Below are 13872 nucleotides of genomic sequence, written 5' to 3'. Positions count from 1 at the left end.
CAAACCCTTAATTTAACTAATAATTTGCCTAAATAGAGCATTTAAATTACTTCTTCAGTGGAGGTTTCAAGTTACATGTAAAACTGTACAAGGAACTTGAAATTTTTTATAAGCTCAACAGTTTAAAAAATGTCTAATTAAGCAAATTATTGGTTCAATTAAGGGTTCAATTAAGTAATTGAGATCCCAGTTTGAACAAAAACCAGCAGACACATCAGATCGCCAGGACTAGGGTTGCGAAACAATGTTTAAATTTGTTGAAGACATTGTTGAGCTCTTCCACTTTGATAACAGTAACATTGCTGATGTGTACAGTGTGTTATACTACAGTGTGATATGTTACATCTTCCTTATTTTTGCTAGGGCCTGGCTTCTCTTATTCGTTGATGGCATTTACTGATATAATTTGTGTTGCTGAATGCACTGGTAAAATAATTTTGTTATATCTGAATTTGCTGATGGGTTGGATGGCAATAATAATAATAATAATAATAATAATAATAATAATAATAATAATAATAATAATTTGTAATACAGATATCTTCATTTTATGCATTGAACATTTTTTTCTATCTAAATATTGATTTTGAACTTGTTTACATTCAAAATGCTATGTTTTTAATTTTCATGTTTAACAGTGCTGTTACAGTTGTTGTTAACATTAGAAAGTTTGTATTCTACATCAACACTGATAATACATACAGCTCCTCACAGTTAAGATGTACATGTTTAAAAACATTGCAGTTGCATAGTTAAAAAAAAAATTATCTTAATTATCTTCCTGTATTGCAGTTGCATAGTTAAAGAGTTCTTGGTTTAGTTTCCAAAATTCAGTGTGCACTAATATTATAGTAAGACAACATTTTGTCTATTGCAACTTATAAATGCTAATATTTGTAGAATTGTATTACAATGACATTTGTGACTTCTATATCTGTGTGAACATGTTAAAAATAAACAAAATAACTACTGCACTTATTGTCCTGTCAATTATGTTACTTTTGTCAACACTGTTACTCTGTTGTCAACTATGTTGCTTGCAAATATATTTCTCCAAAATATTTAATTTTGTGTTTTGTAATAAACTAACTTGCTTTATAGATTGGCAAAATGGAAGAAAATTATCCAACCTGAATATTTCGTGAAAATTATGTTGGTATCTAACACTTTTATACAAAAATGTCAGTGCTTCAAAGAGCTGTTCGTAGATTCCGTAACATTATTTAAACAAAAAAGGGAATTCTTTGATAATTATAATTTTACAAGAATTGCATTTAGGAACATGGTATTTGTCTTAAAATGTTCGATTTAAAATGTATATATCTTTGTGACAGGAAATGGCATTGCGGGAATGTCAGGCCAGAATGAGGAAGCACACAGGTACTGCAGTTACAACCAGAGACGTGTGGTGTGCCGTTTATTTTAAATACAAAAATAAATAAAATATCTAAACAAAAATAAATACTGCTCACAGAGTGAAACAAAAACAAAATCACAAACACAAACACAGGTCAGGCTGGACAATCGCATTCACTGATCCTATACTTTCTTTTTAGTTTTAAATGAATCTTGCTCTCTCGCTCTCCACTTCCGAACACCCCACCCAGAGCAGGGAGAGCTGCAGGCATGGCGGTGGAGAAGGAAACAGCAGGTATTCTGCCAATCTCGTCTCTACCAGAACAAAAATAAAAACAAAACAATAACAAAACAAATGCACGACTGTGGCGTCATAAATACAATACATAATAAACACAAATAAATAAATCATAATACAAAACACAAAATAAACTGCACAGAGGTGGAGGGTGAAACTCTGTTCTAAAAACAAATACTGTACAGGGCTGCTCGCCTTGTTACATATCCCCCCCCCCCCCCCCCCCCCCTTTTGTGCAACACACACATAGACCCAACGGCCACCTCCTCCCTCAGTCTCAAAGTCCGAGAAGACAGATCTGGAATAATCCAGGGGGGTGGCCATGGTGGGAGGTCCTCCTCCCCCCATGTCTTCCTGGCTGGCTCCCTCTTCCGGGGCTCCAGCCGAACTGTAGCAGGTGGAACTGGTCTCCTGACCTCCCCCCCTTCTTCATGGCCGGCAGCTCCCCTTTGTGGGGCTCCGGCCACCGGACTTCTTGTCGCGAAAGTGCGACTGGGTGAGCTGGTCTCCTGACCTCCCCACCCTTCTTCGTGGCCGGCCGCGCCCTCTGGTGGGCATCCAGCTGCACTGCAATAGGGGGAGCTGGTCTCTTGTCCTCTCCCCCCTTCTTTGTAGCCGACAGCCCCCTTTTCTGAGGTGCCAGCCCCGGTGCTTACTGCGTTCCTGCAGGACTAGCAGCGGACCCAGGCGGCACAAGCCAGGCAGCGGCCCCAGGCAGCACAAGCCAGGCAGGTGCCCCAGGCAAAGCAGAGCCCTCAGCAACCCAAGGCGAAGCAGAGCCCTCAGCGACCCCAGGTGAAGCGGGACCCTCGGCAACCCTAGGGGATATAAGAGAGACACAGGCTGCCCCAGACAATACAGAGCAGCAGGCAGCCTGGGCTATGTGGAGCAACAGGCAGCCCCAGGTGATACAGAGCACAAGGCAGCCCCAGGCGATGCGGAGCCACAGGCAGCCCCAGGCGATGCGGAGCCACAGGCAGCCCCAGGCGATGCGAAGCCACAGGCAGCCCAGATGATGTGGAGCAACAGGCAGCCCCAGGCAATGCAGACGTGGCATTCTTGGGCGATGCAGATGTGGCATCCTTGGGAGGTGTGAGGCAGGCATCCTTGGTTGGTGAGAGGCAGGCATCCTTGGGCGGTGCGTGACAGGCATCCTTGGGCGGTGCGAGGCAGGCATCCTTGGGCGGTGATGGGAGGAGGAGAGCCAGGACTAGCTGTGGTGCTGGGGTTGGCCCTCTTCGCAGCCACTGTGGCCGAGCAGTTTTCCCCCGTGCTCCTCTCAGCAACCTATGCAGGGGCTGCTGAGGACTGGCAGCATCCTGGCCTGGTCCCTCCAATGATGAAGGGAGAGGCTGCTCCTGCTTCTCTCCCTCTAGCAGGGGTGGAGACAGAGGCAGCTCCTGCTCCTCTTTTCCAGGTGGTGATGATGGTATCCTCCCTCTGCTGGTGGGGCTGGAGGCAGAGGTAGCTCCCGCTCCTCTCCTCGTAATTGTGGGGGTGGTGAAGGAAGTGGCCATGATAGGAGTGAAGGTGATGAAGGCGGAAGGGGCTTCTCCCCTTCTGGCTGTGAAGGTGGCAGGGGCCCCTCCCCTTCTGGCTGCAGTTGGGGAACCAGCAGGCATACTCCCTCTGCTGGTGGAGGTGGGAGTGACAAGCAGTCCTCCCATGGCAGTGGGAGATGGAACCAGAAGGCATTCTACCTCTGCTAGCGGGTACCTGGGCTGTGGATGTTCGGCCTTCCCCTTCTTAGGCTGTGGATGCACCGACTCCCCCCCCTTGGGCTGTGAATGCACCAACTTCCCCCTCTTGGGCTATGGATGCACCGACCCCCCCTCTTGGGCTGTGGACGTTCGGACTCCTCCCACTGAAGCGTAGGACGTTTGGGCTCCTCCCACTCAGGCGCAGGATTTTCGGGCTCCTCCCTCTTGGGTTGTTGATGCACCGACATCTCCCACTCCAGGTCCATGTCCCCTCTTCAGCAGCTGTAAGACCACTCTTCTTTGGGGAGGGGGAAATTAACTGGGAAATGCCTCCACTCCCCACATATGCAGCAACAGTAGGTCTTGCTTATGCTGTGGAGGAAGGCTTCTCAGCTGATCTCCTCCTGTGCCTGCTGTTGCTGCTGCAGCTGTCTCCTTGCCATCCTCTTCTTTCCTCCCATCAAAAGTTATAAAAAAAAGTGAGAAAAAAAAACTGCAGTACCCTCTCTCTGGAATACCGTTTGCAGCCTGCGTCCAGGAGGTGCTGTTGATCCCACGCTGGACACCACATGTGACAGGAAATGGCGTTGCGGTGACGTCAGGCCAGAATAAGGAAGCACACTGGAACTGCAGGTGCAACAAGAGACGCATGTTGGCCGTTTATTTTAAATACAAAAATAAATAAAATATTTAAACAAAAATAAATACTGCTCACAGAGTGAAACAAAAGATGTAAACAAAAACAAAATCACAAACATAGGTCAGGCTGGGCAATCGCCTTCACTGATTCTATACTTTCTTTTTAGTTTTAAATGAATCTCGCTCTCTCGCTATCCACTTCCAAACATCCCACCCAGAGCAGGGAGAGCTGCAGACTTAAATACCGCCACAATCTGCATGAGTTTGTTAATTGTGTGACTGCCGGCTAGTTTAACAATGCACTAGCTGACAGCCACACATTACCACAAGGTTTTCAGTTAGCAACTGGCAGTGGACGGGTTGCCAATCTCGTCTCCGCCAGAACAAAAATCAAACCAAACCAATAACAAAACAAACGCACGGCTACGCCTTCATAAATGCAATACATAATAAACACAAATAAACAAATCATAATACAAAACACAAAATAAACTGCACAGGGGCGTAGGGGGAAACTCAGTTCTAAAAATAAATACTGTACAGTGCTGCTTGCATTGTTACAAGCTTAAATACTTTGTCAGAGAGTTATTTATGTGTCCATCACAGAGTTGATGCAAAATATAGTTTAAACAGCAATTCAGGGCTTTTAATTTAAAGGTTTTTATTGTTGTTAAGCTCAGCAAAAGTGTTTTTGGTACATTTTAAACGTTGTTTTTATGCTAAAACTTTATTTTTTTTTTTTAAATACACAGTGATTTTCAAAATTTTTACAAAGTACAAAAGGCAACCTGGTAGAATGACCCAGGAAACTCTCAAGAGGGAGCTAAGTTGAAAAAACAGGAACTAAAAAAATGTAATACCACGGTGGGGGCACTAGGGGTCACTGACCAGACAGTTTCAACAGTTTACAGTATAGATTGTTTCTGAGTATATAGCTGGTCAGCTTTATATGTCTGCTATGACATGTGTCTGCTTCAATATTTATCCATGCCCAGAATGTCCGCTTCTGAGTAACCCTCCTTCTACAGTACCTTTCCACTTGGCATCCCTACCCTGGCTGCCCAGTGCACAATCCCGCGCTAGTGTGAAACCATACTCGGGTCAGCAGCGGCCCACCTCAGGATGTGGGTCGACACAAAATGCATGATGGGCGCTTGTAGCTGATGAAATAACAAACAGCAACGCATGCTTGAGGGTTTCACTTCCACAAGGAAATTGCAAGACATTTCTGTTTATTCACGGTTTGGTGATTAAAATATGATGGCCCTGAATATCAAAAGTGTCTTCCGACAGTCCGAAACTCACTGGCACCATTTGTTTTAATCTGACTCTTTATCCTGAACGTTGTTTCCAACATAAAATGAAAAACTTTTCCTCTGATGTTTAAGACAGGTGGAATGGGTGAGATTTACATAAATGTGGCAGAATAACTGTTCAGTATTTAAATGAGAAACCAATATGTTAAATGATGCAAATTACAGTTTTTACATCATTTCAGCATTTAAATCAATGGACAGGTGGGATTGAAAGGTAGTAAAGGTGGAAAAAACAAAACAGACATGTGTTTCAGAAGATATGGCGAAACAAGAGAAGGGACATTTAATAAAACATAATAAAGCAAGTACATCAGGACAGAAAAAAAAATAGTTAGACAGCTCATTTTAATGTAATTTCATAAATGTATGTTCTGTATTAATTAAATTATAGTTTCATGTACTTTTTCGTCGTCTGAAACAACAAACAACGTCGGGTGGCTTTTGTCCACCCGCACAAAATTACAATTTATATCTATTAATAATAACAACAACAACAACAAATAAAAAAGGGGAGGGCATCTCGCTCCCCTTTATGCACAGCAGATGGCCTCAACGGCCACCTCTCCCCTTAAAACTCCAAAAGTCCTTTTTATAGTTCAGAGGTGGGAATGGAGGCTTCCCTTGGCCTCCCAGTGACAATTCGGGCTGCAGCACACTGGCAACCCCGGGCATTATTAAGCCGACAATATCTCTCGGCAGGGGCGTGCAGACATCCCCAGGAGATGGCGAGCAGACGAACCCAGGTGATGGCAAGCAGGTGACTCCAGGCGAAGCAGAACTGGCAACCCCAGGCGAAGCAAAGCTGATGACCCCAGGCGATGAAGAGCAGACGACCCCAGACAAAGCAGTTCTGGCGACCCCAGGCGAAGTAAACTCAGTAGTCCTGGATGGTGGAGGACAGGGTAGGAGCAAGTCCTCAGGCGGCGACAGCTCTGGTTCCGGACCCCCAGACAGCGGTGGTTATGGACCCCCAGCCAGAGACAGCTCCGGGCCCTGAGATAAAAGGGAGAGACAGCGGTAGCTCCGGCCCCTCCCACATCGACAGCTCTGGATCTTCCGACAGCTATAGCTCCGGACAGCTTCGGGCTCTCAGAAGATGACAGTAGGAGGGGAGTCCCCAGCCAGTAAGGCGGCAATGGGAGCTCCACTTCTCCCCCTGGTGATGGAGGACGGAGCAGCATGCAGCCTCCCTCTACAGTGAAGGTGGGAGCTGCAGGCAGTCTCCCTCTGATGGTAAAAGTGGGAGCTGCAGGCAGTCTCCTTCTGATGGTGGAGGCATTGTTTAACCCACTCAAGGCACCACATGTCAAGGATGGCTTGAGTGGTGCGTGTAGGTGTGATGTCAAACCAGGAAATTAAACAAAAATACAGGTTGTACAGGCAAAACTGTGCTGCTGCACTGGTATTTAATAATTAACAAAATAAACAGTTTAAACAAAAAAACACACAAAATGATTATCCAAGAGTGATGGAGACAAATATAATATTAGTGGGTATACACTGTATAGGAAAGACAGAAGAGGCAGGGAGGTAGTGCTATACATCAAAAATGAAGCCCAGGTGTTAAATCTAGAATCAATATGGGTCTGAATAATGGACAACAATTCAAAGTGCATAATAATAGAGGCATGCTATATACCACCAAATTCAGACACCGAGCAAAATAATCTGTTATACAATGGCATTAGAAATGTGTGCAGCAAAGAACAAGTCATATTAATGAGAGATTTCAACTTCCCACATAAAAAATGGGAAAACCCGGCGGGGAGTACTACAGACTAAATTAAAATGGTAGAAATGACAAATGACTGCTTCCTAACTCAATCTGTCAAGGCACCGACTAGAGGGGAGGCATGCCTTTATTTAGTCTTTTCAAACAACAAAGACAGATTAACTAAAACAGAAGTCAGGGAACCATTGGCAAACTGAGAATATGGTCTCATTTGAAGTGCTTTTTAAAACCCAAATGACTAAAGCTAGGGTTTACAATTTTAAAAAGGCAAACTATGAAGGAATGAAACAGAGACTAACAGAAGTAGATTGACGAAAACATATAGAAAACATCCAGAGAAAAATAATGGCTATTTTTTAAATAGATCTGTGACAGGATGGATGGCGTGTGGTGACGTCAGGCCAGAGGCAGGAACAAAAACAAACCAGGTACTGCAGTACAAAAAGACGCACTGCGCGCCATTTATTAAAGACAAAAATAAATATTTAAACAAAAAATACTTTGCTCACAGAGCACAAAAGAAAGAGTTAAACAAAACAAATCACAAACACAAACAATAATAGGATTCTAGGTCAGGCTGGCTAGTTGCTGTCACTGTTCCTAGAATCTGTATTTTAGTTTGTTCTCTCTCCTCTCGCTCTCATACTCTCCTCTGTACACCCAACCAGAGCAGGGAGAGCTGCGGGATTATAGACTGTGGTCGAGGGGTTTAACTAGCTGGTCATTATTCTATTACCCCTCGGCCACAATCTGCACGAGTTTATTAATTGCGTGTGACTTCCGACTAGTTTAACAATGCATTAGCCAACAGCCACTGTGGAAGGGTGGTGGGTAATTCACTGACACAGGAGACAGACAGGTGGATTTGGCAACACCGCACAGATGCCCAGTTTTATTTTGGGGTGCTCTTTTTCTTTTCGCCCGCAGATGGCGCTGTCAGTCCGTGGTCTGCTTCCCAACGATTGTAAACAGAACCACGGGAATACCAAGCGATGGTACACAATACCGGCGCCCTTGCAGGTGCTTCGAAACAATAATTCAAAACAGAAGGCACGAAGAAACAGGGAAAATAAAACAGTAACAAAACTACAAAGAAAAGTTGCTGCGCTTGACAGCTATATCCCAGTCGCCGCTACCCGTGCGACCCGGATCACAGTCCTACACTGCCGGCTAACTAGCCTGCTCCATTACAATACTCCGGGGTCTGCCCAAGTGTTCCCCGCTCTCACTGTCTCGCTGTGAAACTGTTTCTTTTATTCCCGGCTGATTCTCGGTCCTGGACCAGAGCTTCCGCACTCTCGGCGCATCTAAGTGGGCAGACCTGAGGAAACAACAGAGCATTAACTTATAGGGCTAACAATCTCCCCAAGACCCGCCTCTCAGCCATTCAGAGAGGGGGAAAGTCCACACACCCACTTTCCCACCTCCCCGTGTCACTGCCATGACTCACAGGCAGTTGTTGGACGACTGCCGCCCTCCTCCTGCAGCACCGTGAACACGCCAGCAGAGTCAGTGCAGATCTCCCCCTGCTACAGCCACACATTAAGATTTTTAATTATTCCAGGCAGAGGACGAGCTTCCTACCTCGCCTCTGCCAGAACACATTTAAAACAGTAACAAACAAAACTCACGGGTACGCCATCATATTTAAATCCAATAGATCATAACAAACAAACACAAAATAACACAGGGGAGGAGGGGGAGACCCCGTTTTAAAAATAAATAATTCAGTATACAAGGCTCCTCGCCCTGTTACAAGATCAATTTAAAAAAAATACTCAGAGAAAAAAAGCATTTTCAGAGTGTTTAAAAGGGACCAAGAACAAAGTACACAGAAAGGTACTTGAAACTGAAAACACAAATTAAAAAGGAAGTTAGAAGGCCTTCCGGTGTTCTCTCTATTTTTGGGGGGGGGGGGAAAACCAATTCCAAGTTTTTCCAATACTATAACAGCAAGAGAACATTCAAAGAGGAGATTAAATGTCTAAGAGATACAAATGGCAAAATCATAGATGAAGAAAAAAATAGCAAATATGTTAAATGATTACTTTTCCCAAGTTTTTACAAAGGAAGATATGGACAACATGCACCACATGTCAACCTGTTCCTATCCAGTTTTAATAACTTTAGCATAACCGAGGCAGAAGTGTTAAAGGGACTAGGAGCTCTTAAAATAAACAAATCCCCTGGGCCTAGTGAGATCCTCCCAATAGTACTCAAAGAAATGAAAGAAGTTATTTACAAACCTGTAATCAAGATTACGCAACAGCCTCTTGACAGAGGGGTTGTACCAACAAGCTGGAAAATTGCAAATGTAATACTTATCCACAAAAAGGGAAACAAAACCAAGCCAGGTAACTACAGACCAATAAGCCTGACTTCTATTATATGCAAAATTATGGAAACTATAATAAGATCCAAAATGGAAAATTAACTATACGGTAACAGTGTCCTGGGAGACAGTCAACATGGTTTTAGGAAAGGGAGATCGTGTCTAACAAACCTGCTTGATTTTTCTGAGGCTGCAACATCGATAATGGATAATTGCAAAGCATATGACATGGTTTATTTAGATTTCCAGAAAGCTTTTGACAAAGTCCTGCAAAAAAGATTAATTCTCAAACTAAATGCAGTAGAGATTCAAGGAAACACATGTACATGGATTAGGGGGTGGTTAACATGTAGAAAACAGAAAGTATTGATTAGTGAAGAAATCTCAAAACGGAGTGAGGTAACCAGTGGAGTACCACAGGGATCGGTATTAGGTCCTCTGCTATTCCTAATCTACATTAATGACTTAGATTCTGGTATAGTAAGCAAACTTGTTAAATTTGCAGACAACACAAAAAAAGGAGGAGTGGCAAACACTGTTGTATCAGCAAAGGTCATTCAAAATGTTCTAGACAAGATTCAGAACTGGGCAGACACATGGCAAATGACATTTAATAGAGAAAAGTGTAAGGTACTGCACACAGGAAATAAAAATGTGCATTATAAATATTATATGGGAGATACTGAAATTGAAGCAGGAATCTATGAAAAAGACCTGGGAGTTTTTGTTGACTCAGAAATGTCTTCATCTAGACAATGTGGGGAAGCTATAAAAAAGGCCAACAACATGCTTGGATATATTATGAAAAGTGTTGAATTTAAATCAAGGGAAGTAATGTTAAAACTGTACAATGCATTAGTAAGACCTGATCTTGAATATTGTTTTCAATTCTGGTCACCTCGCTACAAAAAGGATATTGCTGCTCTACAAAGATTACAAAGAAGAGCAACCAGAATTATTCCAGGTTTAAAAGGCATGTCATATACAGACAGGCTAAAAGAATTGAATTTATTTAGTCTTGAACAAAGAAAACTATGTGGTGTTCTGATTCAAGGATTCAAAATTCTAAAAGGTATTGATAGTGTCGACCCAAGGGACTTTTTCGACCGAAAAAAAGAAACAAGGACCAGGGGTCACAAATGGAGATTAGATGTATCCAGAACAGAAAATAGGAGGCACTTTTTTACAGAGAATTGTGGGATCCTGGAACCAACTCCCCAGTAAAGCTGTTGAAGCTGACACCCTGGGATCCTTCAAGAAGCTGCTTGATGAGATTCTGGGATCAATAAGCTACTAACAACCAAATGACCTCCTCTCGTTTGTAAACTTTATGTTTTATATAAAGAATTGGGCCAAGAATCAAGCCCTGTGGGACCCCACATGCAACCTTTAAAAGAAAAAAGAAGTGTTCTCCTCAATTTTAACAAATTAAAGCCTGCTCCAATTACCATTGAGCTGTTGAACTTCTACTTTTTCTTCCCCATGAGAAAAATATTTAATGTTTAAATGGAAAATAAGAACTTATTGCAATCCATCATGCTCTCTTTGCAGGACAAACATGCTGTACCATCCAGCTTTACAGAAACTTGAGACCGATGAATGACACAAAGTTAAATGCTTTCTCTGAAAGGGCCACTATGTCCAGCAAAGAGAGAATGGAGGGCTATAATGTGTGCATACAAACATAGAGGAGAGAGCTGCTCAATAGTGTTTTACCTTAATAGGCATTTCAGAGTCAGGAAATAAAAGGTTGACCATCAAATACCAAGCCATTTGTTCATCTGATAATGAAAATGACTTTAAGAGTTTGCTATTCATTTATTATTTTAGATTTGTGCAAATTATTAGTATTGTTATTATTATGCTTTGTACAATACTGTGCAAAATTGCAAACCCCTGGTGAGTGTATTGCTTCAGTTTATAATGTAATTAATAAGAGTTATTTAGATATGGTAGATCGTGACAGAAAGACAATGATTCTTGGTGGTAAATCTCCCTCCCGACTTGTGAGGGTGCTAAGTAACAGAGTAACTTGGACTGCTTGGCCTGACAGTTCGTTCCTAGGGTTAAAAGGAAGTCGGTCATTTAGAAAAAGGGCAGAGCTTCAGTACATAAACTCATCGACCCGGAAGGGAAATGATGTAGCAGCCTCAGATTGGAGGAGCAGCTGCAATCATTTACCAAGGGGTCATGAGTGACGGTATAAGTAGGGGATGAAGCAATGTAATCTGTTTGTTTTGGTTTGAGTAAAAGAACCCGGAAGGACCTGTGTTTTGTGTTTCTGTATAGTAAGTGTTTATTTGTTTTGTCTAATTGTTGCTTGTTATTATTAGACAGCTAACACGTTGTGGAGCTGTCACCAGAGGCAGGCCCAAACCCAGAACAGCACTGCACTTGTATCACAAACAACTGTATTTGCACCACGAGCACTAACTCACGCACTAACAGACTTGTGTATGTGTTTTGTGTTTTGTGTGGGGGTACAATAAACAGGAGTATTATTTCAGGACCAGCCCGGGGATTACAAACTATCATTTATTGTTTACTGTTTGTTTTGCCTTCAGGCACTGGACATACAAACCCATTAAACAACTTTGCACCTGAATTATAATTGTCGTCTGTTCATTGATCACTTGCACCTGCACACTGTTAACCACTTTGCCAAACAGATATACTCAAATTATTTCATATTAACATATACATAATTACTTAAAGAATATACATTGATTTTTAAGGCAAACACTTTTTAAAATTTCCCTATGCGCTAGCCCCCTCATCCTGTTAAACAGCAAAATAAAAACTGACATCCCCACATGTTAGTAAGCTCACTGCTGACAGGGTGAATTCAGTATGATTTAAGAACTGTCAGGTGGCAGAGCTGTTTGCTTTCAACAGAAATTCTCTTGGCATCACAACACATCAAGCATTCTTATTGAATTGTAAAACTAGCAATGTTACTCTTGAACAGCTATTTCAAATTATAATTAAAATGTCATCATTTAACCAGGATAGAACCCTTGACATATGTATATGATTTTCAAGGGGCACCTGCCAAGAAATGTGGCATACGTTTAACAACAAATGCTGACAATAACAGATAAGTTAAGAGCAATCTTTACAGGACAAAAATTACAAAACGAAAACACTTAGGCAAACTATTTCAATTCACATGGTCCACATTTAACAGATGCAATATTTATTACGTATTATATTATGTGTGTTCATTGTAATTACACCGTGTAACAATTTTTTTTTTTTTTTTTTGGTTCCTGGGTAGTAAGTGTTATTTCCTAATTACTTATGCCTCAAAAATATAGAAAATGGCTATTATTCCTCACAAACTTTGCTTTTGTGACCAGGACAGTGATATTTTGAAATTGACCTATTTTCCAGAACATTCCACGTAGATTCAGTGCTGAGTAAACTTGGAGTAACTTCTAGAACTTTCCAGTAATATAAATAGTAGTATAAATACAGGGGCCTTAAGCCCACCAGTTCAGTTTAGTTCCAGCTGCCTAAGTGGATACATATCTGCATTTTTCTGAGATGGCATCAAGAGGCTGCAAGCATCTGGCAGACGCATTTTGCTATGTCTGCGGCCAATTTATCAAGACAAGAGCGAAAAAGTACTACAAGGCATATTTCGGCATGCCTGTCGGGGATCAAGACAAACCCTGGGCACCTCATTTCACCTGCAAGTAATGCAAAAAAACTCTGGAAGGTAAGATGGACAATTGTTGCTCGGAATTTTATGTTATAAAATTTGTTAAAATTTTTAAAATTGTAAAAGTGTTTAATTTTAAAATGTTTTACAATTTTCAATGTTATTGAAAAAATATATCATATATGAAAAATGTTGCGATAATCTCTTACACATTAGTCATGGGTGAAATAAATGTATTTTTGTAGGATGGTACATAGGGGAAAAGAGAGCCATGAAGTTCGCTATCCCAAGAATTTGGCGGGAACCCACTGACCACTCAAGCAACTGCTACTTCTGCATGGTGGACCCTTCCAAACGTCGGACTGGCAAGAATGCACCTGCTATCACGTATCCGGACCTTCCTTCATCCATCGCCCCAGTGCCACACTGCCATGAGCTCCCCGTACCCACTCTTCCGGAGAGAGAGCAGCCGTCTAGAAGAGAGCAGCAAGTCAGAGAGCGAGGAAGACGTTGTAGATCCAGATAACAATTTCAGAGGTGGAGCTGAGGAGAGAAACCCATACTACCCCAACCAAAAAGACCTCAACGACTTGATTAGAGTTCTTGGTCTCACCAAGTCCAGTGCCAAGCTTTTGATGTCTGGGCTCAAGCAATGGAACTTGTTGGATGAAAGTGTGCAAGTCGCAGATCAGAGGAAGCGTCACCAACCTTTTTCCAGCTTCTTCACCCGTCAAGATGGGCTCTGCTTCTGCCACAATGTGACCAGTCTGTTCTAGGCAATCAAAATCTCCTGTAACCAGAATGAGTGGCGTCTCTTCACTGACAGCTCATCCAG

This window comes from Polyodon spathula, chromosome 15, assembly GCF_017654505.1.
Source record: "Polyodon spathula isolate WHYD16114869_AA chromosome 15, ASM1765450v1, whole genome shotgun sequence".
Classification (NCBI taxonomy): domain Eukaryota; kingdom Metazoa; phylum Chordata; class Actinopteri; order Acipenseriformes; family Polyodontidae; genus Polyodon; species Polyodon spathula.
Note: the sequence above shows the minus strand (reverse complement) of the source record.